The sequence below is a fragment of the Macaca nemestrina genome, chromosome 13 (genome assembly GCF_043159975.1).
Source record: "Macaca nemestrina isolate mMacNem1 chromosome 13, mMacNem.hap1, whole genome shotgun sequence".
Lineage (NCBI taxonomy): Eukaryota > Metazoa > Chordata > Mammalia > Primates > Cercopithecidae > Macaca > Macaca nemestrina.
The window spans coordinates 37,593,574-37,620,668 of NC_092137.1; the positions used below are offsets into that span (position 1 = coordinate 37,593,574).

At 41.5% G+C, this 27,095-nt stretch overlaps 1 long non-coding RNA gene across 1 annotated transcript in view; it reads left to right on the plus strand.

Moving 5' to 3' along the window:
• Window positions 1–3,465: 3,465 nt before the first annotated feature.
• The window catches only part of LOC139358029 (uncharacterized), a 46,849-nt gene continuing 23,219 nt past the window's right edge, over window positions 3,466–27,095 (plus strand). The window contains exons 1-2 of the long non-coding RNA XR_011612239.1: window positions 3,466–3,599; window positions 18,545–18,735. This is a non-coding gene — a long non-coding RNA (uncharacterized lncRNA). The remainder of the gene's footprint in view (window positions 3,600–18,544; window positions 18,736–27,095) is intronic.

Below are 27,095 nucleotides of genomic sequence, written 5' to 3' on the forward strand. Positions count from 1 at the left end.
AAATTTCTGCTTGTGAATTGAGCTTGACTTTTGTGACTTAAAATGACCAGAAAAGCTACCGCTTTCTTTCAGGGACTGGGGAAAATCATCCCCACTGAGGATATATTTAAAGTAAAGTTGTGTTTTGATAGATCACTAATTGTGTTGTTTGACATGTTAGTTAGAAATATATTTTAAGTATTTGAAAATTGGTAGATTAGTTATGCTGTCTATAGCAATATTCCTAACTATATCATTCCATTTTCCAATAATTTTAGGCAATAATTTACTATATTATTATTTATTTTGTTTATGTACCAGGAACATACCAGTATTCCTTAAAGTTCAGGATACAATCTCTTGGGATTTTTAACATTATGTTTAAAAATTAAAATCTGGACGAATGAGTGCACAGAAGATGTTTAAAGCAGTGAAGCTTCTCTGTATGATGCTATAACGGTAGACACAAGTAATCATAAATTTGTCAAAACCCACAAGCTGTACAATACCAAGAGTGAACCCCAAAGAAAACCATGGGTTTTGGGTAATAACTGATGCAGGTCTATCAGTTGTAATAAATGTACACTCTGGTGTAGGGTTTTGATAGGCTGTGCATGTGTGGGGGCGGGAAGTATATGTGGACTCTGTTTTCTGCTCAGTTTTGCTGTAAACCTAAAACTGCTCTAAAAAATAAAGCCATAGCTGAGCATAGTGGCTCAAGCCTGTAATACCAGCACTTTGGGAGGCCGAGGTGAGTGGGTCGCTTGAGCCTAGGAGTTCCAGAACAGCCTTGGTGACATGGGGAATCCCTGTCTCTACAAAAAATTAAAAAAAAAAAAAAGCCAGGCTTGGTGGCTTGTGCCTGTAGTCCCAGCTACTCAGCAGGCTGAGGTGGGAGGATTTCTTGAGTCTGGAAGTTTGAGGCTGCAGTGAGCCACGATAACACCACCATACTCCAGCCTGGGTGATAGGGCGAGACCCTGTCTCAAATAAAATAAAATAAGATAAAACCATAAAAATAAATTAAGATCTCTCCCTTCTTTGCTGTATATGGGATGAGTTACTAAATATGTAATAAATTTGTAAAATCCCTAGAGAACAAAGAGAAAGAAGCACTTGCTTATCTACTATTGAGTTCGTTTGGATTTAGCAATGAAAGTAAAGAGAATTGAAATCTCTGAGGGGGAATACTTAGGAAAAAGTAAACAGAACATAACTAGCCTGACAAAATAGAGGAGAAAAGAGAAAACATTTACACAATTACAGATGGCATATCTTAATTAGGTGAGGTGGTAAGCCAGCCAAATGCATTCTCTGTCCTTCTCTGCTCTATGCCCCAAGAGACTGGCGTCACTGGACTCTATTGCCAAGATCCCTTGCACTTTGGTTTGCAGTTGGATTTGGCTCATGGAAAAAGGTCACATGGCCACTTGTTGTCACACCCCCTTACCTTGGCATTGTCTTAAGCGCAGCCATGTTCCTCTGTGGTCACAGAGTCTGGTGGGCTTTCTTCTTCTATGGTGGCTGCTCTTACCAAGCTCTGATAATATTATTTCCTGTCCCCTGCCTCTTTAGGCCTAGTGATAGTAATGACTTCTTGCCACTGCTAGTTTTTGGGTTCTTCAACATCCACTGTGGTTCACTTAATCCTGCCCACATCTCTGTGAAGAATCCCACCACTAAAAATGTCCTTCAAAATCCCAGCTGAATGTGCTGTTTCTTTCATGCCAGGATCCTCATTGACACAGCAAGGAGCCAATTACATTAATGAAAGATCCAGAAACTGCAATGAAATAACCTAATCTGGTTAATAGTTTTATTACGTAGAAAGTATTTGCTTTCTACATCTATCCACATCGTAGAATTACACGACCTACTTACTTTTGCTTTTTGTATTATTTGATAGCAAGCACTCCCATAACGTTCTTTCAAGACCTTTTGATTAGAGGAGATTATTTTCAGTTTTGTTGCCAGAGTGGACTCTGAACCATTCTTTCCTTGTTGGACTCTTGTCGAGCTGACACTTGCTGCACACATTCCACGAAGGCCTTGAACCTGGCCTCTGACCTCCTGAGATCTTTGGCAGTGGCTACTTTTGTTCCACATGCACCTAACTCTGCCATGTTGGGGGGATTTTATGCTTTGAAGTCTAGATTCAGCAACTCTAAGCTGGGTGTAGGAAATTAATTGTATGGAAGTAAAGTTGAAACCACAAAATCACCTGCTAACCAAAATTTCCTAAAATGAAATTTCCTTAAAACACCAGTGTTAATTCATTCCTCAGATGAATGCCAGGTGTGACAAATGAATCCTCTGTGCTGTGGAGGTTGACAGATTCAGACCTTATGGAAAGAGGAACTATAGCCAATCCCAAACCTGGGCCCTTTCCAGAAAAGAAAGCTGTGCCTTCTGGCATAAGACCAAATTACCCAACCTGGGATCTGCTTGTAGGATTTTGTCTTATTAATTTCTATGGCATTTTGCCTAAAATGAGGGGCAACACATAAAAAATCTGTATTTGGTTGATGTTTCAGATGAGTGGAAGTTTAAATTAATAGATCAAAATCCATACTTAGAATTCTAACACCGTGAAGATGTGGCTGGTTAATAGCTAATTTAATATAGTTAAAAGAATACAACTTGTTTAAAAACAGGAGACTCTACTTTCCAAAATAAATTTTGGTGGTCACTGGTGTTAGTTACGAATTTTCTCTCTCCTTCAGGATTGCAATTCCTGCCTCTTGGAGATTAGGCATGGTCACATGGCTTGCTTTGGCCAATGAAATATGAGAGAAAGTGTCAGGTGTCAGTCCTGGGTGAAAACCTTATGCATGAGTGTGCTATGAATCACACTTTTTCTTTCTGCTGTTATATCCAGCAAGGCTTGTGATGGTGGTTACTGCATTGGCCTGAACCCCTGAGTGAGGGCCAGGGAAGCAGAGTCCCTATCAACCCAAGGTGATCATGTAGCATGAATGAGCAATATAGCTTTGTTGTTTGAGGCCAGTGAAATTCTGGGATTATTTTTCCCCCATGTAATGAGCCCATGCAGGAGTGACAAGTTCCTGATAACCTCGTGCTAAAACACAAAAAGAATAGTCTCACAAAAACACTACATGAGGAATACAGTAGTCCCCCCTCATCTCTGGGGGATACATTCCAATACCCCGTGTGAATGCTCGAAACCATGGATAGTACCCAACCCTGTATATGCTATGTTTTTTTCCTGTACATACCTACCTACGATAAAGTTTAATTTACAAATTAGGCACAGTCAGAGATTAAAAACTAATAATATAGAACAATTATAACAATGTGCTACTATAATCACTCTTGTGCTTTGAGGCCATTATTGAGTAAAATAAGGGTTCCTCGAAGACAAGCACTGCAATACAGTGACAGTTGATCTGATAATCTAGATGGTTATCTAGTGACTGATGGGTGGGGAGGCAGACAGCACAGATCCTCTGAACAAAGGGATGATTCACCTCCTTGGTGGGACAGAGCAGGATGGCTGGAGATTTCATCAAGCTGCTCATAGCAGCATGCAATTTAAAATTTATGAATTATTTATTTCTGGAATTTTCCATTTAATATTTTTGGACCACAACTGACCTCAGGTAACTGAAACTGTGGGTAAGGGGGCCTACTGTATTATATTTGGGAGTTGCATTTCTGATCAGGGACTAAGCAGCAAATAAACCTAACAAGCATACATATAACCTGTAGGTGTTATACAGAAACAATTTTATGTGAGAATAGGTATATTTATAAAATAGAAATTCAATAGCTATAAAATTTCATTACAATTTAAAAGTCTTTTTTGTTTTTTTTTTTTTTGAGACAGAGTCTCACTTTTTCACTCAGGCTAGAGTGCAGTGGTGCGATCTCAGCTCACTGCAACCTCCACCTCCGGGGTTCGAGTGACTCTCCTGCCTCAGCTTCCTGAGTACCTGGGATTACAGGCGTGTGCCACCACAACCAGCTAATTTTTGTATTTTTAGCAGAGATGAGGTTTCACTATGTTGGCCAGGCTGGTCTTGAACTCCTGACCTCAAGTGATCCAGCCGCCTCAGCCTCCCAAAGTGCTGGGATTACAGGTATGAGCCACCACGCCAGGACATAATTTAAAATAGTCTTGTGCAAAGCACACTGATTCTGTAAGAAACCCCAACTATGCTGTGTCATTAGTTTTACCTACCGTAAATAATAGAATTTTGGAAACTTGATTTTGTTGTTGTTGTTTCTTTTTGTTGTTTGCCTTGCTTTCCTGAGCTTTGAGGAGCTCTGGTGGAGGGCAGGGAATGGAGAATGGAGATGGCAGGAGGGGAAATGAGTTGATGCCTTTTTGATCTTATGATAAATATTCCTGCCAGGTTCTAAAATCATTCAAACTACTCTCAAAATTGCATTTGTCTGTTTCAAGAAGTCATGGCATCCAAAGAGTTGAAGACCTCTTTGAGTATTTTCGTTCTGCACACTTGTAGGGTAGGGATTCTTGACTTGGATTTGTCTGGTCCACTTTCTTAGCAGGTTTGTTTTCCTCTTTCTTCTCCCCATTAAACAATAGTAGGTTACATTTAAGGTAAAGAAATTGCACCACAGAGTGTCCGAGGGCTGTGGGAAGGAGGGAGATAGTGGCTGATGCACCTCTGCTTTGAGGATAATTGTGTGTATTTATCGATAAACGGTTCCGTTTATTTTTTAGCACTAGATGATAAAGACTTAGCTCCCACAATCCTCTCTGAATTGGTTCCTAGTTCTGGCAGCAGTGGCCTCTCAGGAAGTTACTAGAAACTTCAAAACAGCCAAAAGAGAGTCCTGAGTGTTCTTCAGTGAAGTACTAGGTTTAATTTTCCATGGCTTGCCTGTTTTAAAACTATGCAGACAAAGATTAACTTGTGGGGTTTTTTCCAAAAGAAGATGCAAAAAATGTCTGTCTCATGGAAGAATCATCCCTGAAAAGTTTCTTGCCTGGTAAGTCATGGACCAGTTTTTTTTTTTTAATAGATAACCAGCTTCTCAAAAAAAAATTTTTTTTTCTAAGTTAGTCCTAACATCTTACTGTTTACCTTATTAATTAGTAAGTTAAATAAAATATTTAATGGATATTCTTTTTATATTTATCTGAGAGTCATGACTGCAGCAAATGAGGCAGGGAAACTGCATTGTCCATCTTCATGCTGGACCATGGCAGAAATTTAAAGCCAACAAAGTCAAATTAAAAGCTGAATTTAAAGCCAACATCAATATATAATTCACATACCATAAACTTCACCTGTCTTCAGTCTTTTGGGACTGGAAGTAGTTTTCAAATGATCAAAAAATATTCTAGGAAGAGAAAAACTAAGCTATTCGAGAGCAGTTTTGCTCAGTGTCTCAGGAGGGCAACACCACCCCTAGGTTTCTGACAGTCACTGTATTAAGGAAGGTGTTTGTGAACTTTTGTTCCCATAAATGTCATCAGAGCTCTTCTTCATGCAGGGGCTGTATCCAACCAGAGCATTCTGTTTTATTTGGTCTGAGTTTGCTGATGTTCTGTGACAACCAGCTCCGGATGTTTTATAAACAATTAACCTGACAGTTTGATGGATGAGGGTAACATTTGGGTGTCATCTGCACTACAATGAAAGACAGGTGATTATTTTTGACAGAAACGATCACCACTCACAATGTGAAATGGGGAAGCCAGATCCCCGAGGCTCACATTGTCTATAGAAGAAGGGCCAGATCAAAACCCACTTGAGAGTGGGCCCAATAGCCTGGGTCACAGACCTGATATGGGCATTGGATGTGAGCTGCAAAGGCACACAATGTATTTTAGAAAAGCCTATGTTTGCAGTTCCAAATGTGAGTGAAACAAAGAGAAAGAAAGGGAAGTCCAGCTCTGGCAACACTAAAATCAACAGGCCAGTGTTGGCCCTGAGAGTCATGTTGATTCACAAAGTAGTTTTTAATTGTTCTTTAAGTTTTGTGTCCTATTTTATTCCTTAATCAATTTTTTATTTTTTTATTATTATTTTTATTATACTTTATATTCTAGGGTATACGTGCACAATGTGCAGGTTTGTTACATATGTATACATGTGCCATGTTGGTGTGCTGCACCCATTAACTCGTTATTTACATTAGGTATATCTCCTAATGCTATCCCTCCCTCCTCCCCCCACCCCACAACTGGCCCCGGTGTGCGATGTTCCCCTTCCTGTGTCCAAGTGTTCTCATTGTTCAATTCCCACCTATGAGTGAGAACATGCAGTGTTTGGTTTTCTGTTCTTGCGATAGCTTGCTGAGAATGATGGTTTCCAGCTACATCCATGTCCCTAAAAAGGACATGAACACATCCTTTTTTATGGCTGCATGGTATTCCATGGTGTATATGTGCCACATTTTCTTAATCCAGTCTGTCACTGATGGACATTTGGGTTGGTTCCAAGTCTTTGCTATTGTGAATAGTGCTGCAATAAACATATGTGTGCATGTGTCTTTATAGCAGCATGATTTATAATCCTTTGGGTATGTACCGTGTAATGGGATGGCTGGATCAAATGGTATTTCTAGTTCTAGATCCTTGAGGAGTCACCACACTGCTTTCCACAATGGTTGAACTAGTTTACAGTTCTACCAACAGTGTAAAAATGTTCCTATTTCTCCACATCCTCTCCAGCACCTGTTGTTTCCTGACTTTTTAATGATCGCCATTCTAACTGGTGTGAGATGGTATCTCATTGTGGTTTTGATTTGCATTTCTCTGATGGCGAGTGATGATGAGCATTTTTTCATGTGTCTGTTGGCTGCATAAATGTCTTCTTTCGAGGAGTGTCTGTTCATATTCTTTGCCCACTTTTTGAGGAGTTGATTTTTTCTTGTAAATTTGTTTGAGTTCGTCATAGGTTCTCGGTATCAGCCCTTTGTCAGATGAGTAGATTGCAAAAATTTTCTCCCATTCTGTAGGTTGCCTGTTCACTCTGATGGTAGTTTCTTTTGCTGTGCAGAAGTTCTTTAGTTTAATTAGATCCCATTGGTCAATTTTGGCTTTCATTGCCATTGCTTTTGGTGTTTTAGACATGAAGTCCTTGCCCATTCCTATGTCCTGAATGGTATTGCCTAGGTTTTCTTCTAGGGTTTTTATGGTTCTAGGTCTAACATGTAAGTCTCTAATCCATCTTGAATTAATTTTTGTATAAGGTGTAAGGAAGGGATCCAGTTTCAGCTTTCTACTTATGGCTAGCCAGTTTTCCCAGCACCATTTATTAAATAGGGAATCCTTTCCCCATTTCTTGTTTCTCTCAGGTTTGTCAAAGATCAGATGGCTGTAGATGTGTGGTATTATTTCTGAGGGCTCTGTTCTGTTCCATTGGTCTATATCTCTGTTTTGGTACCAGTACCATGCTGTTTTGGTTACTGTAGACTTGTAGAATAGTTTGAAGTCAGGTAGCATGATGCCTCCAGTTTTGTTCTTTTTGCTTAGGATTGTCTTGGCAATGCGGGCTCTTTTTTGGTTCCATATGAACTTTAAAGTAGTTTTTATTCCAATTCTGTGAACAAAGTCATTGGTAGCTTAATGGGTATGGCATTAAATCTATAAATTACCTTGGGCAGTATGGCCATTTTCACAATATTGAGTCTTCCTATCTGTGAGCATGGAATGTTCTTCCACTTGTTTGTGTCCTCTTTGATTTCATTGAGCAGTGGTTTGTAGTTCTCCTTGAAGAGGTCCTTTACATCCCTTGTAAGTTGGATTCCTAGGTATTTTATTCTCTTTGAAGCAATTGTGAATGGAAGTTCACTCATGATTTGGCTCTCTGTCTGTTATTGGTGTGTAAGAATGCTTGTAATTTTTGCACATTGATTTCGTATCCTGAGACTTTGCTGAAGTTGCTTATCAGCTTAAGGAGATTTTGGGCTGAGATGATGGGGTTTTCTACATATACAATCATGTCATCTGCAAACAGGGACAATTTGACTTCCTCTTTTCCTAATTGAATACCCTTTATTTCTTTCTTTTGCCTGATTGCCGTGGCCAGAACTTCCAACACTATGTTGAATAGGAGTGGTGAGAGAGGGCATCCCTGTCTTGTGCCAGTTTTCAAAGGGAATGCTTCCAGTTTTTGCCCATTCAGTATGATATTTATTAACTGTGGGTTTGTCATAAATAGCTCTTATTATTTTGAGATACGTTCCATCAATACCGAATTTATTGAGAGTTTTTAGCATGAAGGGCTGTTGAATTTTGTCAAAGGCCTTTTTCTGCGTCTATGAGATAATCATGTGGTTTTTGTCTTTGGTTCCGTTTATATGCTGGATTACGTTTGTTGATTTGTGTATGTTGAACCAGTCTTGCATCCCAGGGATGAAGCCCACTTGATCATGGTGGATAAGCTTTTTGATGTGCTGCTGGATTCGGTTTTCCAGTATTTTATTGAGGATTTTTGCATCGATGTTCATCAGGGATATTGGTCTAAAATTCTCTTTTTTTGTTGTGTCTCTGCCAGGCTTTGGTATGAGGATGATGTTGGCCTCATAAAATGAGTTAGGGAGGATTCCCTCTTTTTCTATTGATTGAAATAGTTTCAGAAAGAATGGTACCAGCTCCTCCTTGTACCTCTGGTAGAATTTGGCTGTGAATCCATCTGGTCCTGGACTTTTTTTGGTTGGTAGGATATTAATTATTGCCTCAATTTTAGAGCCTGTTACTGGTCTATTCAGGGATTCAGCTCCTTCCCGGTTTAGTCTTGGGAGAGTGTATGTGTCCAGGAATTTATCCATTTCTTCTAAGTTTTCTAGTTTATTTGCATAGAGGTGTTTATAGTATTCTCTGATGGTAGTTTGTATTTCTGTGGGGTCGGTGGTAACATCCCCTTTATCATTTTTTATTGTGTCTATTTGATTCTTCTCTCTTTTCTTCTTTATTAGTCTTGCTAACAGTCTATCAATTTTGTTGATCTTTTCCAAAAACCAGCTCCTGGATTCATTGATTTTTTTGGAGGGTTTTTTTGTGTCTCTATCTCCTTCAGTTCTGCTCTGATCTTAGTTATTTCTTGCCTTCTGCTAGCTTTTGAATGTGTTTGCTTTTGCTTCTCTAGTTCTTTTAATTGTGCTGTTAGAGTGTCAATTTAGATCTTTCCTGCTTTCTCTTGTGGGCATTTAGTGCTATACATTTCCCTCTACACACTGCTTTAAATGTGTCCCAGAGATTCTGGTATGTTGTGTCTTTGTTCTCATTGGTTTCAAAGAACATCTTTATTTCTGCCTTCATTTCGTTATGTACCCAGTAGTCATTCAGGAGCAGGTTGTTCAGTTTCCATGTAGTTGAGCGGTTTTGAGTGAGTTTCTTGATCCTGAGTTCTAGTTTGATTGCACTGTGGTCTGAGAGACAGTCTGTTATAATTTCTGTTCTTTTACATTTGCTGAGGAGTGCTTTACTTCCAACTATGTGGTCAATTTTGGAGTAAGTGCAATGTGGTGCTGAGAAGAATGTATATTCTATTGCTTTGGGGTGGAGAGTTCTGTAGATGTCTATTAGGTCCGCTTGGTGCGGAGTTGAGTTCAATTCCTAGATATCCTTTTCAACTTTCTGTCTCATTGCTCTGTCTAATGTTGACAGTGGGGTGTTAAAGTCTCCCATTATTATTGTATGGGAGTCTAAGTCTCTGTGAGTCTCTAAGGACTTGCTTGATGAATCTGGGTGCTCCTGTATTGGGTGCATATATATTTAGGATAGTTAGCTCTTCTTGTTGAATTGATCCCTTTACCATTATGTATTGGCCTTCTTTGTCTCTTTTGATCGTTGTCTGTTTAAAGTCTGTTTTATCAGAGACCAGGATTGTAACTCCTGCCTTTTTTTGTTTTCCATTTGCTTGGTAGATCTTCCTCCATCCCTTTATTTTGAGCCTATGTGTGTCTCTGCACGTGAGATGGGTCTCCTGAATACAGCACACTGATGAGTCTTGACTCTTTATCCAATTTGCCAGTCTGTGTCTTTGAATTGGTGCATTTAGCCCATTTACATTTAAGGTTAATATTGTTATGTGTGAACTTAATCCTGTCATTATGATGTTAACTGGTTATTTTGCTCGTTAGTTGATGTAGTTTCTTCCTAGCATCGATGGTCTTTACATTTTGGCATATTTTTCCAGTGACTGGTACTGGTTGTTCCTTTCCATGTTTAGTGTTTCCTTCAGGAGCTCTTGCAGGGCAGGCCTGGTGGTGACAAAATCTATCAGCATTTGCTTGTCTGTAAAGGATTTTATTTCTCCTTCACTTTATGAAACTTAGTTTGGCTGGATATGAAATTCTGGGTTTAAAATTCTTTTCTTTAAGAATGTTGAATATTGGCCCCCACTCTCTTCTGGCTTGTAGAGTTTCTGCCAAGAGATCTGCTGTTAGTCTGATGGGCTTCCCTTTGTGGGTAACCCGACCTTTCTTTCTGGTTGCCCTTAACATTTTTTCCTTCATTTCAACTTCGGTGAATCTGACAATTATGTGTCTTGGAATTGTGCTTCTTGAGGAGTATCTTTGTGGAGTTCTCTATATTTCCTGAATTTGAATGTTGGCCTGCCTTGCTAGGTTGGGGAAGTTCTCCTGGATAATATCCTAAAGAGTGTTTTACAAGTTGGTTCCATTCTTCCCATCACTTTCAGGTACACCAATCAGATGTAGATTTGATCTTTTTACATAATCCCATATTTCTTGGAGGCTTTGTTTGCTTCTTTTTACTCTTTTTTCTCTAAACTTCTCTTTTTGTTTCATTTCATTCATTTGATCTTCAACAACTGATACCCTTTCTTCCAGTTGATCGAGTTGGTTACTGAAGCTTGTGCATTTGTCACATAGTTCTCGTGTCACGGTTTTCATCTCTATCAGGTCCTTTAAGGACTTCTCTACATTGGTTATTCTAGTTATCCATTTGTCAAATCTTTTTTCAAGGTTTTCAGCTTCTTTGTGCTGGGTTCGAACTTCCTCCTTTAGCTCGAAGAAGTTTGATCGTCTGAAGTCTTCTTCTCTCAACTCATCAAAGTCATTCTCTATACAGTTTTGTTCTGTTGCTGGCAAGGAGCTGCGTTCCTTTGGAGGGGGAGAGGCACTCTGATTTTTAGAATTTTCAGCTTTTCTGCAGTGCTTTTTCCCCATCTTTGTGGTTTTATCTACCTTTGGTCTTTGATCACGGTGATGTACAGATGGGGTTTTGGTGTGGGTGTCCTTTCTGTTTGTTAGTTTTCCTTCTAACAGTCAGGACCCTCAGCTGCAAGTCTGTTGGAGTTTGCTGGAGGTCCACTCCAGACACTGTTTGCCTGGGTATCAGCAGTGGAGGCTGCAGAAGAGTGAATATTGCTGAGCAGCAATTGTTGCTGCCTGATTGTTCCTCTGGAAACTTCGTCTCAGAGGGGTACTTGGCTGTGTGAGGTGTGAGGTGTCAGTCTGCCCCTAGTTGGGGATGTCTCCCAGTTAGGCTACTCAGGGTTTAGGGACCCACTTGAGCAGGCAGTCTGTCCATTCTCATATCTCAACTTCTGTATCTGGAGAACCACTGCTCTCTTCAAAGCTGTCAGACAGGGACATTTGCATCTGTAGAGGTTTCTGCTGCTTTTTGTTTGGCTATGCCCGGTCCCCAGAGGTGGAGTCTACAGAGGCAGGCAGGCCTCCTTGAGTTGCGGTGGAGTCCACCCAGTTCGAGAATCCTGGCCACTTTGTTTACCTACTCAAGCCTCAGCAATGGTGGGTACCCCTCCCCCAACCTCGCTGCCACCTTGCAGTTAGATCTCAGACTGCTGTGCTAGCAATGAGGGAGGCTCTGTGGGCAAGGGACCCTCCAAGCCACATGCGGGATATAATCTCCTGGTGTGCCATTTACTAAGACCCTTGGTAAAGCGCAGTATTAAGGTGGGAGTGACCCAATTTTCCAGGAGTTGTGTGTCATGGTTTCCCTTGGCTAGGAAAGGGAATTCCCTTCCCCCTTGCGCTCCCGGGTGAGGTGATGCCTTGTCCTGCTTCGGCTCTCGCTCGGTGGGCTGCACCCACTGTCCTGCACCCACTGTCTGACATGCCCCAGTGAGATGAACCCGGTACCTCAGTTGGAAATGCAGAAATCACCCGTCTTCTGTGTCGGTCATGCTGGGAGCTGGAGGCTGAAACTCTTCCTGTTTGGCCATCTTGGAACCCTGGCTTTAAACAATTTTTTAAAATTGGTATATAATTCACATGCCATAAACTTCATCTGTTAAAATGTACAATTCAATGGTTTTTAGTATTTTCGTAGATATGTGCAACCGTCACTCTCTTTCCAGAATATCCTTTCCATCACCCCAAAAGGAAAGCCTATACTCATTAACAGTCATTTTCCCCTGGACCCTGGCAACATGAAGCTACTCTCTATCTCTATGGATTTGCCTATTCTGGACTTTCATGTAAATGGAATTATCTAATATATGTTATTTCGTGTTTGGCTTAATCGACATAGAATAATGTTTTTGAGGTTCATCCATGTTGTCACGGGTATTAATATTTTATTCCTTTTTATGGCCAAATAATATTCCTTTGTGTGGATAGACCCCATTTTGTTTATCCATTCATCAGTCGTTGAACATTGGGCTTGTTTCTACGTTTTGGCTATTATGAGTAATGCTGCTACAATTATTCATGCACAAGTTTTTGTGTGAACATATGTTTTTCCATTCTCTTGGGTATATGCCTGGAAGAGAAATTGCAGTATAAATGGTAACTCTATGTTTAACTTTTGAAGGAACTATCCATTAGATTTTTAAATAAATCAGGTGAGTATCAATGTGTCTTCTCATCTCTGTAAAATACCTGGATTCTTTGGGAAGAAGATGGTGATAGTAGAGAAATGTATAGACCAAGTGGTTTGTGGAATGCAGTGAGTGGGAACTGCCCCTGCAGGTGTCTGAGTCTATGATAGCAGCAGAGATACTGGTTTCTTTTTTGGAGGGAAGCATATCTATGTTGCAGCTAAGGAGCAGGCACATCTGCCACTAGCCATTGGGGATGGAGACAATGACTTGATGGGTGGGATGACTGATTTTTCCTTTTTTTTTTGACAGAGTCTTGCTCTTTCACCCAGTCTAGAGTGCAGTGGCACAATCTTTGCTCACTGCAACTTCCACCTCCCAGGTTCAAGTAGTTCTCCTGCCTCAGCCTCCCAAGTAGCTGGGATTGCAGGCATAAGCCACCATGCCTGGCTAATTTTTGTATTTTTAGGAGAGATGGGTTTTACCATGTTGGCCAGGCTGGTCTCAAACTCCTGACCGCAGGTGATCTGCCCATCTTGGCCTCCCAAAATGCTGGGATTACTGGCATGAGCCACTATGCCCAGTCGATTTTCCCATGTTTTAATAAAATATTAGCCAATCCAGAGAAATACATTTTGTACCTACTATGTATGCAGCATGCCATGTGATTGCTCTGGAGGGTACAAAGAAGTATAGCACAATGACCTTGGCTCTCTAGGACTGGATGGCTTAGCCCTGGGAACCAGATACACATGTCCTGCAAAAATGTTTTAACCAAATATCAAATTGTACAGTATAGATTATAGATTTTCTAGGGAACAGAGCATTCAGTGTGGTCTGTGAATATATGTGGGGGTCCCATATTCATAGATTCCTCCAGGAAAGGGTAATGTGAAACTAAACTGGGTCTAATTATACATATGTGATTCATCTTGGAATGGAAGAAGCATCTACTTTGTTTCCTTTTCCTCCCCCAGGCACAGTCTGTCCCCAAATTCATAAGACCAGTGAATCCTGCTGGGACAATGATAGGATTTGTTTTGGTCACATGGTTTTGAGCAAAAGGGCCTGGAAGACATATGGGCCTTGTTCCAATGTTCTATGAAGAGCAATGTGTCCCCTGGGCAAGTCACCCGACCTTCTAGACTGTGGCCGTAGAAAAAAGTGGACTTTTCTGGATGCCAGATGCCTCCATGATTTTATTTCTTTTTGGTATATGACTCACATGGAATGATTTAAAAAATTGCTGTGGACCAAACAATATTTCTATCCTTTTCTGCAGCTGAATCTGGGCACATGGAGATGAAGCTGAAGCTGAATCAGTATTTTTTCTATACTTAATTCAATTCTGCACAGCAGGATCTGGATGAGGCAGGAAATGAGGAAGCAAAGGAACCCAGGGTGAATGTGAGAGATGAAAGTTCTGGTTCAGCTTAAAGTTAAACCAACATAAGGGTTAGATAGGGCATTGTGTAAATCAGCATTTTGTTTCTGAATCAGAGACAGAGACATTTTGGATAACAGAGATATGAGACATTTGAGCTGCTTAGGGGAGTTTTGTTCTAAGGTCATACTTGAATTTCCTAGAAATCAGAGTTCCTATCATTTTCCTAAAGAACACAGGATTTGGCCTCCTACTCACTACTGACCAATTTAATACCATGTTAACAGTAGTACAGCAGTTTTGCAAGAAAAGGAAGAAAAATCCCAGAGTTCTTTGGATTTAATAACATATAGTAATTTAGAGCAGATACATTTAATACCAGTGTTCAAGGCTAGCTGCATATGGCATGGAAAATATTTTTTAAGTTGGTCAAATCCAACACATTGGAAAATAAGTGAATCAGCCATAAATCTCCGAGAAGGGCAAAGCCATAGGGGTAGACCTCCAGTTTGTTGGAGGTTTCACATGGAGTGGACCCCAAGTTACTAGAGTTTGAGGTTCCCTTTGCATGTCCGGAAAGGCCTTTGAAAATCAAGCATAAGAACTATTTTATGAGAGCTTACTATGTGTGCCAGGCAACATTTTGAGTATTTTCCGTGTATTAATTCCTTTAATCCTCAAGACAATTCTATAAGCATGGTGGATGCAAGTTACTCTCAAATCATTCAGAAAAAATTTTTAAAAAACAGAAAGAGGGAAAGAAAGAGAAGCATAAGCAAGTGGGGAAAATGCTACACAGGAGGAATGTGAATAAAGAATAAATAGGGCTGGGTGCGTTGGCTTTCATCTGTAATCCCAACACTTTGTGAAGGTGATGCCCTGGTGGGTCACTTGAGCCTGGGAGTTTGAGACTAGTCTGGACAAATGGCGAAAACCCAACTCTACAAAAATTACAAAAATTAGCTGGATGTGGTGGCATGTGCCTGTGGTCCCAGCTACTCTGGATGCTGAGGTGGGAGGACTGCTTGAGTCTTAAATGTCGAGGCTTCAGTGAACCGAGATCATACCACTGCACTCCAACCTGGGCAACAGAGTGAGACCCTGTCTCCAAAAAATAAAAAATAAAAATGAGGAAATAGGATTTCCTTGTACTAATCTAGCTCTAAGTTTGAAATTATATCAAAATAAACACTTAACAAAAATACTCCTGTGAAGAAGATGTTATTCTCATTTTAGAGATGAAAAAACTGAGGCACAGAGAAGTTAAGTAACTTGCTTTTGGCCCCAACACCAAGTGGTGGAGCTGGGATTCTAGATCATGGTTTGGGGAGGTTGATAGGGAAAGAAACACGGAGATAGAAATACTATTAGTTGTTCAAGTGGTTATTTGGATCTTTGTTGCCAACTTCATACTACAGACTGGATATTTGCGTGACCGTGTCACCACCCCATCCCCAAATTTACAGATTAAAATTCTCACCCCCAAGATGATGGTATTTGGAGCCCTTGGAGGTGATTAGGTCATGAAGGTGAAGCTCTCTTGAATGGAATTAGAGACCCCTCACTTCTTCCACCATGTGAGAACACAGTGAGATGATGGCCATCTGTGAACTAGGAAGAGGGCCCTCATCAGATGGCAGATCCTCTGGCACCCTGATCTTGGACTTCCCAGCCTCCAGAACTATAAGAACTACATTTGTTGTTTATAGGTAACCCAATTTATAGTATGTTATAAAAGAAGCACTAACACACTAAGTCACCCAGGAAGCATAATTTTGGTCTTGTCACCAAGCTTAGCATTTGGGTGCTTGGGCAAATCTAGTGGAGAGGCAGGCAGGCTATGGGAAGAGGAGACTATGAGAGCCAGGAGGTGCCTAAGATATCATCTCATTGATTGCTCCTCAAAGTGTGGTCCTTGTGCTGCTGCTGGCCCAGACACTGTTACCTTTTTAATGGCCAGATAAGTACAGAAAGTATGGGTAAGCATTTAGATTTCTTTTTTTTTTTTTCTTTTGAGACAGAGTCTTGCTGTGTTGCCCAGGCCGGAGTACAGTGGCGCGATCTTGGCTCACTGCAAGCTCCGCCTCTGGGGTTCACGCCATTCTCCTGCCTCAGACTCCCAAGTAGCTGGGATTATAGGCAGCCGCCACCATGCCTGGCTAATTTGTGTGTGTGTGTGTGTGTGTGTGTGTGTGTGTGTGTGTGTGTGTATTTTTAGTAGAGACGTGGTTTTGCCGTGTTAGCCAGGATGGTCTCGATCTCCTGATCTCGTGATCCACCGGCCTTGGCCTCCCAAAATGCTGGGATTACAGGCATGAGCCACCATGCCCGGCCTAGAATTCTTATAGAAATTTGACATTGTTGCACCTTCCAAATATCATTCTTCTGGTAATTCCTTTTTATTGTATTTCACAAAAGACCAGTCTACAATAGATTCGGGTAGGAGGAAGAAAGGAAAAATGTGTTCCTTCATTACACATTTAGTTTGAGAAGCAATGGTCTAGTCATATTCTCTTTATTTACAGGTGAGACAAGCAAGGCTTGGAGAAGCAGAGAGCTGTTTCAAGGTCTCATAATTATACAGTGGGAGAAAAGGATCTAGAACTGGGTCTTCTGCTTCCAGTTCCGGTGCCTAGCAGTCTTTAAGGGATGCCATTCCTATTGAGCCCTCACACATCCTAGGCAGCCATAAGGGCAGCCTAGGATCCATCTCTCCTTTATCTGCAAGTTGCCCCTGGGTACCAAACTAGGAGCCAGAGCTCTGGCTAAAGACTGCCCGTATCAGTCTTTGTTGGATTCAAGCTCTGGGCTTGGGGAGAGAGGACACCTCTCTGGAAACATTGCTGCTGACATCTCACTGTTCCCTGCCTTTACTGCTCACTTGCTAGTTATTACTTGGAAAAGATTGATCACTGGTGAGACTAAATAGGAATTCAGGTTATTAGGAACATTTCCCAAGGATATAGCACCTTTTTAATCCCACAGAAGTTCATAAATTTTCCAGCTGTGCCAGAGGCACATGGTTGCAGAGTGTGAAAGCCAACTGGCACTCAAAGTGGAACAAGTGGAAAATTCTGGCTGTGAAAGCCAAAAGGAATTCTTCACCTTAATTAACAAAAAGCTCTGCAATATTGAAAGTCCAGGTAGAGAAGACAAGACTTGGCGTCTGACTTCTTTAAAATGAACTCTGCTTAATGAGGACTTAATTAACATAAATTTGGAAAAGATCAAGACCAAAGCCCATTGAATTGGGTCCAGTTTAGGAATTAAAACCGTACAGTTCAACTCCTGCCCTTGACAGCAGTTCTGCCTTCTTAGTTTTATAGGTAACAAGCTTGATCCCCTTCTTAAGGGAATGTGCATAAGCTATCTGCTTCTCTAGGGGAAATGAACTCTGGTGATTTTGAGAGATTACATTTAAAGGGCAATTTTCATTTACAGTTATCTGATTCAGTAAGTGTGGAGCTTTGCATCAACCAAGAGCTTGTTTAGGACCACTCTTGGTGTCTGGCTGCTTGCAAAAGTCAAATCAGTAAGCTATGTAGGACAAAATGTTACTTAGGTTGAATCACTTCATATTAATGAAATGTAAATAAAGCCAGAGAAAGGGAAATTTTAGAAATCCAAATAAACACCCTTAATGTGATTCGTCTTCCCAAACAGCTCCTTGGATTATCTTTTCTGTGTGGTCATGTCTCAAATGCCTTTTAGTGATAACCCTGAATACTCTGCATTTCAACAAGATACAAACATTTCTCTCTTGAGTTCTTCTTTGCTGTTTCTGTTAGAAACATGAAAGCCACATCAACTAGATGGAAATCCTAGAGGAATTTAAGAAGAAAAGATCAGTTGTTTGACAATAAATGTGGTAAATCCCATGTGATCAAATAATGCTTATACATGAAAGAAAGAATATTGTACTTTGAACTGTTAGCTATAAAGTTAGGGTTAAAAATGATTGGGCAGGAGACCTGTTGGTAGGGAAGTTGTATTTCAACACAAAATCTAAAAAGTCTTAGATGATGAGGCAAAGATCAGTGGACATGTGAGAGCTGACATTTTCTACTACTGAGGTTGTTTTGTTCTTGGCTTAAGAAAATGGATCTGGGATAATCTAGTTTTTATAAACTCCTGCAAATGAAGTGGCTTTAGTTACGTTGCAGTTGTTGAAAGGGACTGACCCTTCCCTGTAGCTTTGATGTGCAGTGTGAATTTGGCAAAGGGAACTTAAGTTTGCCTTTCAGTACTGAATGGCTAGAAGCACCGTTACCCAGGTTCATGTATCTATCAGAAAAATCAGTTCTCTCCTGCTAAAGCCCCTTCTGTCTCAGGATCATGTGAGATTCACCACACAACCCTCCCTAAACATGAGATCATTTTTACATAATGAGGGAGTGAGAACTGGAACCTGATTTCATATTTTTTCCCACAGATTTTGCTTTCTACTCTTGTCAGTCATATCTGCAAGGCTGACAGTTACCAGGGGCTGTGGCCAGGCATGAGGGAGAATGTGTCATGGCTGGCTGTGTTGGTCATAGCAACGTGTCTGCCTCAGAACAGATCCAGCATGGATGAACAAACAGAAAAATGTGTAAGAAGGCTTGTGACTGAAACAGACCAAAGGTGAGTGCTGGGACTGTCCATCAGAAACATTCAATGATCAATAACAGGATATTCACACAGTCATTTTGCTTTTGAATAACTTATCAAGTTGCCAAGCAAATAATTAATAATGGTTTGTCACTAGTTGGCAACTTCTCAAAAAGTCTATGGTTGATAAGGACACTCATTTCTCATAACCTCAGCCGGTACTGAATTACAATGTCAATCAGCAAATGTATCAAGCACCAGAGCATTGTGTTAGCAGCAGCTGAGGCATCAATATGAGTGAGACATACTTCTTATTCACAACAGAAGCTCAGAGTCAGCAGAAGAAAAATGTGTAAACACGTTTTTCTAATGCAATAAGATGAGGGGCTATAACAAATGGATGAAAAAAAAGTGCTACAGGAACACAGATGGAGGGCTGATTGATTCTGCTTGGGAAAGTCTGAGAATGCATCACAGGGAAAGCGAATTTAGCTTCCTGGAAAGATGAGTAGAATTTACCAAAAACGAGGCCATTTTAAGCAAAGAAGTGCATCATATGCGAAGGATGATGTCAAGGATGTGCTTGTCATTTTCAGGGTATAAGCGTAGAGCAGTTTCATTGTCATCATCTCTGTGTGTTCAAGACCTATATTCTCCCAATAAATCTAATTTTCAAGACTACTGTCTTACTTTGGACTCAAAATCTAATTTGCAACGCAAATCTGAGCAATGGCCTCTTTGTTTCAACGGTCTCAGACTGCCCCTAGAAATGATGAATGCATGGGTCCCATAAGTGAATACCTTGGTCCACAGGCAGAGAGAATGGAGTTCCAAGTCAGTCAGGTCAAGGTTCAACACAAGGAGGGAGGAACTTCAGACTGGAAGCTGAAGCATGTTTTGTGGTCATTAGTGGCTGAGGCCAGCCCAGAAGTCCAGGGAGACTTCACTCCAGTAGAGGCCAGAAGAAGATTCCCTCTGTGGGCTTCAGATTCCTCTTTTGTAAAATGAGCTAGTTTGACTAGATCCGTTACTGGCAAACTTTGTTTCCTAGACTCCAGGGTTCCATGAAGGTTCTTCTGTGGCTGGTGATGAGAAAGAGTAAGGCCAAGTTAGGAAGGCTAAAACTCCCCCACCCCTTCACTTTACTAGAGGATTCTGATTTCATTTGTTTTCGTGTTGGCAATCCACATAAGATATAGTTTGAAAATGGTATATTTTACAGTTCAAACAAAAAGGAAAACCTTGGAATAGAGAATTAACTGCTGGTTCTCTATGATTCCAAGCCTCCTTTACTTCCTCTGAACTCCCATAGTACTTGATTTATGCTTCTTTGTAACACTCAATTTTACCCTGTGTTATTTTTTATGTTTCAAAGACATGCATTTGTTTTTTCTCTTATGGATTTTTTTGCTCAATGAAGGCGAGTACATGGTGGCTAAACCTTCCCAGACACACGGGCCTTCTTCCTGTTCCTCAGATTCACTAAACTCATACCCTAGGATCTTTGCATTTGTGATTTTTCTCTATCCAGAATATGTTTTCCCAGATTTCCATGAAATTTACTCCTTCACTTATTTTAGGGACCTTCTCAAATGTGACCTTATCTGATGAACTTTCCTGAACACCTTATATATAAAATATAATTCCTATTCTCCTTACACACTCACACACACACCTCTTCATTCTGTTTTAATTTTTCCATAGCACTTAACATCACTTGACATATTTTATATTTCATTATTTGTTTCACATCCGTCTCATCCACTAGAATGTAAATTCCAGGGGCCAGAGACCCTTCTGTGTTGGTCAGTGATCTATCCTGGACACCTGAACAGAGTCTGACATGGAGTTACCACCCAGTCACTGGAAGTATTTAAGACTCAGTTCCTATCCAGCCAAGACCTCCTGTTAGATAAAGATAAGATCCCGCTTGCAGTGACGGACAGTTCAGCCATGTTTTCTTATTGTCTGTAACATCCAAACCAATGTGCCAACACAAACCACCTCCTCTAGTACTCACGGTCTGAATAGAATTGTAAAGAAAGAGCACGGGATTTGGAGACGGAAGATTTGGATTTCAGTCTTAACCGTCACATACTCGTGGGGTGCTTTTAGGCAAGTGACTTAATCTCTCCAAGCTTTAGTTTCCTCACCTGTAAAAATGAGGTAATAATTGACCTGTCATATAAGGTTGCTATGAGGATTATCACAAGTAAAATGTATTAAAAGCAGTTTGTAATTTGCAGATGACCACGTTAGATGTGGCTTCTGGAAAATGAAGCAGTGGAGCAACAGGATTCTAAGTTGCCCTTAAGTCAATACTAGTACTTCTGGCAACTAATTCCTCTGGAAATGGAGATAAGAATACCCCTTTCTGTTTGAAAGTGGAGAAGTGAATCAGATTATCTAACTGAAACACGTTCCAGCTTTATGATTCATGATTTTATGTTTTTGATGAAATCAGTAAGAAAATATTGAGCACAGAAAGTATTTTTACTGATACTACAAGGTTTTCAAATGAATAGTCCCCCTAAACAGTCTCTTTTAGCCCTGTAGAATCATCTGTTACCATATGTAATGGAAAGGCAACTTTATTTCAAGATTTATGCTAATTTCTGTTTCCCCATATTTATACTATGTGCCTTAGCCCCATAGATTCAGAAAATAAATTCTTTATCTATGGAATGTATTTGGCACTTAGCTTGAATTGCCTTTCCCAATAAACTATTTTTTATTTATTACCATTGATATAAAATGCTTGAACACTCGGAAGCCAGTGTGTTCAGAGGCAATGAACAGGCAAGTTGCCATCTCTCTGGGCCTCAGTTTCCATATGCATTAGTATGTGTGTGTACATATTACATATATATTTATATGTACTGTATGTAATAGAGAGGGGAAAAGTCACATGAAGTGCCAACTGCAGACTCAGGAAGAGAACTGCCTTTGCTTCAGAACACACTTTATATGGGCATGTTTGGTTATGAAAATGAGACCTACTGGCCATAACTTGACTGGGCTAAGACTGAACCAAAAAGAAATATGTTTCTCTACATTATAGAAGAAAAAGATACTGATGAGGTGACCCGGGAAGAGAGAGATGCTGGAGAAGGGGCTATGAGCAAGAGGAGGCAGGTGAGGCAAGCCCCAATAAAAAATAACCAGAGGCTGGGACTAGAATGAAGAAATAAATAGACACCAAGAAGCTCTGAGTGATGGGAAAGCTCTGAGTGATGGGATAAAGCAAGTGGGGAAAATACTACACAGGATAATGTAAATAAAGAATAAATAGGGCTGGGTGCATTGGTGCGCACTTGCAATCCTAACACTTTGGGAAGGCGACGCGGGTGGGTCATTTGAGTCTGGGAGTTTGAGACTAGTCTAGATAAATGGTGAAACACTGACTCCACAAAAAATACAAACATTAGCTGGATGTGGTGGCACGTGCCTGTGGTCCCAGCTACTCTGGATGCTGAGGCAGGGGAATTGCTTGAACCCAGGAGACTGAGGTTGCAGTGAGCCGAGATCACGCCATTGCACTCCAGTCTAGTGACAGAGCTAGACTCCGTCCCAGAACAGGGACAACTGATGTCTGGTGAGGAGACATTTTCCTCATGGACTGGGAGCAGATCCACTGGTCTAATAGACACATTTGTGTTGGATTTGTGCTCTCCTCCTAACATACTTTGTCTCCCTCTTCTAGGCCCTGCTCTCTGCTAGATTTTCTCTTTCCTTAGTGTCCTCATGGCTATGCTTGGGGTGCCAAGTCCTTGGCTCTCCAGTTGCAATTGCAGTTGCTTTTTTTTTTTTTTTTTTTTTAGACGGAGTCTCGCTCTGTTACTAGGCTGGAGTGCAATGGCGCAATCTCGGCTCACTGCAACCTCCGCCTCCCGGGTTCAAGTGATTCTCCTGCCTCAGGCTCGCAAGTAGCTGGGATTACAGGCATGCACCACCACACCCAACTAATTTTTGTATTTTTACTAGAGACAGGGTTTCACCATGTTGGCCAGGATGGTCTTGATCTCCTGACCTCGTGATCCACCCGCCTCAGCCTCCCAATGGCAATTGCATTTTTAAGAACAACTCCTTTCAGAAGATGCGGTGGATGACTTCGGTGCTCCCAATCAGACCTCGCAAGATCTTTTTTCTTTTTGAGGTGGAGTCTGGCTCTGTCGCCTAGGCTGGTGTGCAGTGGTGCGATCTCAGCTCACTGCAACCTCTGCCTCCTGGGTTCAAGTGATTCTCCTGCCTCAGCCTCCTGAGTAGCTGGGATTACAGGCACACGCCACCACTCTTGGATGAGTTTTGTATTTTTTTTTTTTTTTTTTTTTTGAGACGGAGTCTCGCTCTGTCGCCCAGGCTGGAGTGCAGTGGCCGGATCTCGGCTCACTGTAAGCTCCGCCTCTCGGGTTCACGCCATTCTCCTGCCTCAGCCTCTGGAGTAGCTTGGACTACAGGCTCCGCCACCGCGCCCGGCTAATTTTTTGTATTTTTTTTTTTAGTAGAGACGGGGTTTCACCATGCTCTCGATCTCCTGACCTTGTGATCCGCCCGCCTCGGCTGGGATTACAGGCGTGAGCCACCGCGCCCGGCCGAGTTTTGTATTTTTAATAGAGATGGAGTTTCACCATGTTGGTCAGGCTGGTCTCGAACTCCTGACCTTACAATCCACCTGTCTCAGACTCCCAAAGTGTTGGGATTACAGGCATAGGCCACTGTGCCCGGCTGATCTTTTTGTCTTTACCATTTTTGTGTATACTCATATACCCGTTTGCTGTGCATTTGCTTCTAACTCACAGCTTCTGAAGCTCTTTGGAGAACTGCTTTCAGGATGCCAGGGCCTGTGCAGAGAGCCCCTCCAGCCAAAGCGCCTGGGCATTTGTTCTCTCCACCCTGCTTGTGGCCTTGATGAATGGCGTACAAGTGAGGTAGGTATGAGAGCCCAGTGCTCTTGCTTTTCTTGCCTCTGGTACAACTTGGAGGCATAACTTACACTCCAGAGGTCCCCTGCAGGATCAGGCCAAAACTACCCTCTGTAGGACTTGCCTGCGATGACACCCTTGTTTGGCTTCCTCCCCTTCCTGCCATCCTCCCTGACTTAAATTTTTATTTTAGGTTTGGGGGTACATGTGAAGGTTTGTTACATAGATAAACAGGTGTCACAGGGGTTTGTTGTACATATTATTTTGTCACTCAGATATTAAGCTCAGTATCCAATAGTTATCTTTTCTGCTCCTCTCCCTCCTCCCACCCTCCCCTCTCAGGTAGACTCCAGTGTCTGTTGTTTCCTTCTTTGTGTTCATAAGTTCTTATCGTTTAGCTCCTGCTTCTAAGTGAGAACATGCGGTCTTTGGTTTTCTGTTCCTGTGTTAGTTTGCTAACGATGATAGGCTCCAGCTCCATCCATGTTCCCACAAAAGACATGATCTTGTTCTTTTTTTATGGCTGCATAATATTCCACGATGTATATGTACCACATTTTCTTTATCCAGTCTGTCATTGATTGGCATTTAGGTTGCTTCCATGTCTTTGCTAGTGTGAAGAGTGCTACGATGAACATTCACGTGTATGTGTCTTTATGGTAGAATGCTTTACATTCTTCTGGGTATATACTCAGTAATGGGATTGCTGGGTCGAATGGTAGTCCTGAGAAGCAGTCTTAATAAATCACCTCCTCACAAATCCCAAATCTACATCTCAGGGAACCCAACCTAAAATCACCCTCTAACTCCGGAAGTGGAGGCTTTTAACCCTTTTTAGGTCATAGATACCTTTAAGTATCTGATAAAAGGTCTGAGCAGTTTTCCTCTTTTTTAAAAATAAGTACTGCTAGGCACAGTGACTCATGCCTGTAATTCCAGCACTTTGGGAGGCTGAGGTGGGAGGATCATTGAGCCCAGGAGTTCAAGCCTGCAGTGAGCTATGATTGTGCCGCTCCACTCCAGCCTGGGCGACACAGTGAGACCCTGTCTCAAAAAACAGCAACAAAGAAGTGCACATGCCTGTAATTGGTTTGCATTTGTTCTACAGTCTTGGAAGTATAAGACAAGCCTCATCGATTTTTGCAAATCATATCTGACTCAGCCTTCCACCCACCAGGTGGTTGAGAAATCCAAGGAGGGCCTTTCTCATTCTTCCTCATTCTTCACTTGGGATCATACAGGAAACCTGGTCCAGAAATGCTGGGAAGGGCTGCAGGATTTCATTCCACACTCTCGGGTTTTTGTTCTTCACTCGGGGGTACTGTTGATGATGTGTGGTTCTGCTCAGGGATCTGTGCTTGGGCCCCCAGACTGCAGCACTAGCGTTCAGACTCTCCAGGTGCATAGCAGGAAGCACACACTCAACTTAGATGAGGCCTTAATACCTCTGCTGTGCTCTGTGTGAGCCCCACCACCAGATCTTACATGGACAGCACCTCTCCCCTCAGTCTCTACCCAGATCTGTTTTCAGGAACCACCCTGTAGTAGCTTCATGAAGCTTCCTCACCCCTACAAACCAGCCATATTCCCTTTGTCTTCCCTCTTCTAGGGCAATTCCATGTCTGCCCTCTGCCTCCAGCAAAGAAATGGATAGAGGTAGTCTCCAGGGCAGAACTGAGTCCAAGGAGCACTGAAAAGTGAAGAACGGCTATCTCTCTAGAAGGAGGAAGGGAAAATTGCCCTTTTATTCATCTACAGACAGAAACTAATTAAGGCAGACATTAATGACTCAATAAAATATCCCATCCCCATACAATATTATATATGACCCTAGGAAGTTCAGTGTTCTCAGGACTCCAGGTTGTAAGCACCTGACCTAAAGGAAAGGAAGACAGAAAGCTGTCACCTATCCTACCTGTACCAGCCAGTGACCAGGATGCTCAACTTTAGAATTAAAATGTCTCTCCCTGATCTAGAATCTCTCTATCTTATGCCCGTGGTTTCCCCCTCATCTGATACCGAAGCTGTTTTAGTTGAAAGAGAAAGTGAGGCAAGACTAATAGAACCTTTGGTTTTACCAAAGTACCTAATTAACAAGCAAGGACGTGATGTTGGTACCATTTTTTTTTTAAACATTGTTGGCATCATGTTGCCTTTATGACAACACTTGTTGAATCTGTTAAAAACAATGTCATTCAGAGACTTCCCTCGTGAGTTGGTGACAGGCCTTGGGGGAAGTATTTTGGCCAGGTGATACCAGTGGTAAACATTCCCAGCAGTCAGATGGTGGCCAGAGACCATCAGATTCTCATGAGTAGGAAACATGTATTATTTATCTTTATATATCTAGCAAATAGCAGAATCCCTAATATCATTACTATTACATAATAATACTAACATTATTAATAAATAAGTGTTAGGTGGACCTAATTCTTATCAAGCAAATTTTATTTGCTGGTTAGCATGAAGGATTATGTTTTAAAAAACTTTATAAATATCTCCTTTTGGAATAGGAAGATATCTTTATATTTGCACTTACTGTGTACTTCACCATCTTGAATATAATAAGGCCACATCTCTTTAAATATTTAAATTAAAGGGACTCTGAGTCCTATCCCACTATTGCACAAACATTGTTCATTACCAGAGTGCTTCCTCCTATACAAGAACCCTAAACATTTAATCCAGCTACAAGGCGGTTGCTCCAATCTTGTGCTTTTATTAGAGTGGGAACCGAGAAACTTCTCTTTGAGACTAGAGGACTCAGTTTGGGGGACCAGATATTTCAGAAGTATCCACCATGTGACTGTTGCTGCCACCGTGGCTGGAGGCCTGTTATTGCAGTGGAAACCAGGCAGCATGAGGGATGCCTTTGACCAGCTGCTGTCATGGCACAGTGTTCCCACCTGACTTACTCTTCTTGCTCCTAACTCTTTGCCAGGATAAGAACTTAGATACACCCTCTTGGGCTGGAGGACCCCATAATCACCACTAGAAAATAGTTATCCCATGTCAAAATTGCCTCATGTGCTCACAATGGTGCAGCTATTTAAATTCATCCGTGTCTTAGTCTGTTTGGGCTGCTACAACAAAATACCACAGATTGGGTAATTTATAAACAACAGAAGTTTATTTATCACATTTCTGGAGGCTGGGGTGTTCAAGATTAAGGTGCTGGCAGGTTCAGTGTCTGGTGAGGGCCCATTCCTCATAGATGGAGTCATCTCACTGAGTCCTCACATGGCAAAAGGGGAAAGCCTTCCTCAGTCCTCTTTATAAGGGCACTAATCCCATTCATTAGGACTCCACCCTCATGACCTAGTCACCTCCCAAAGGCCTGCCTTTTAATGCCAACACATTGGGAATTAGATTTCAACTCATGAATTTTAGAGGGACATAAACATTCAGACCATGCAACCCATGTGCCCACTTACCACAGCTAAGCCCCTGTGCCAGGGAGCTGGGTCAGAC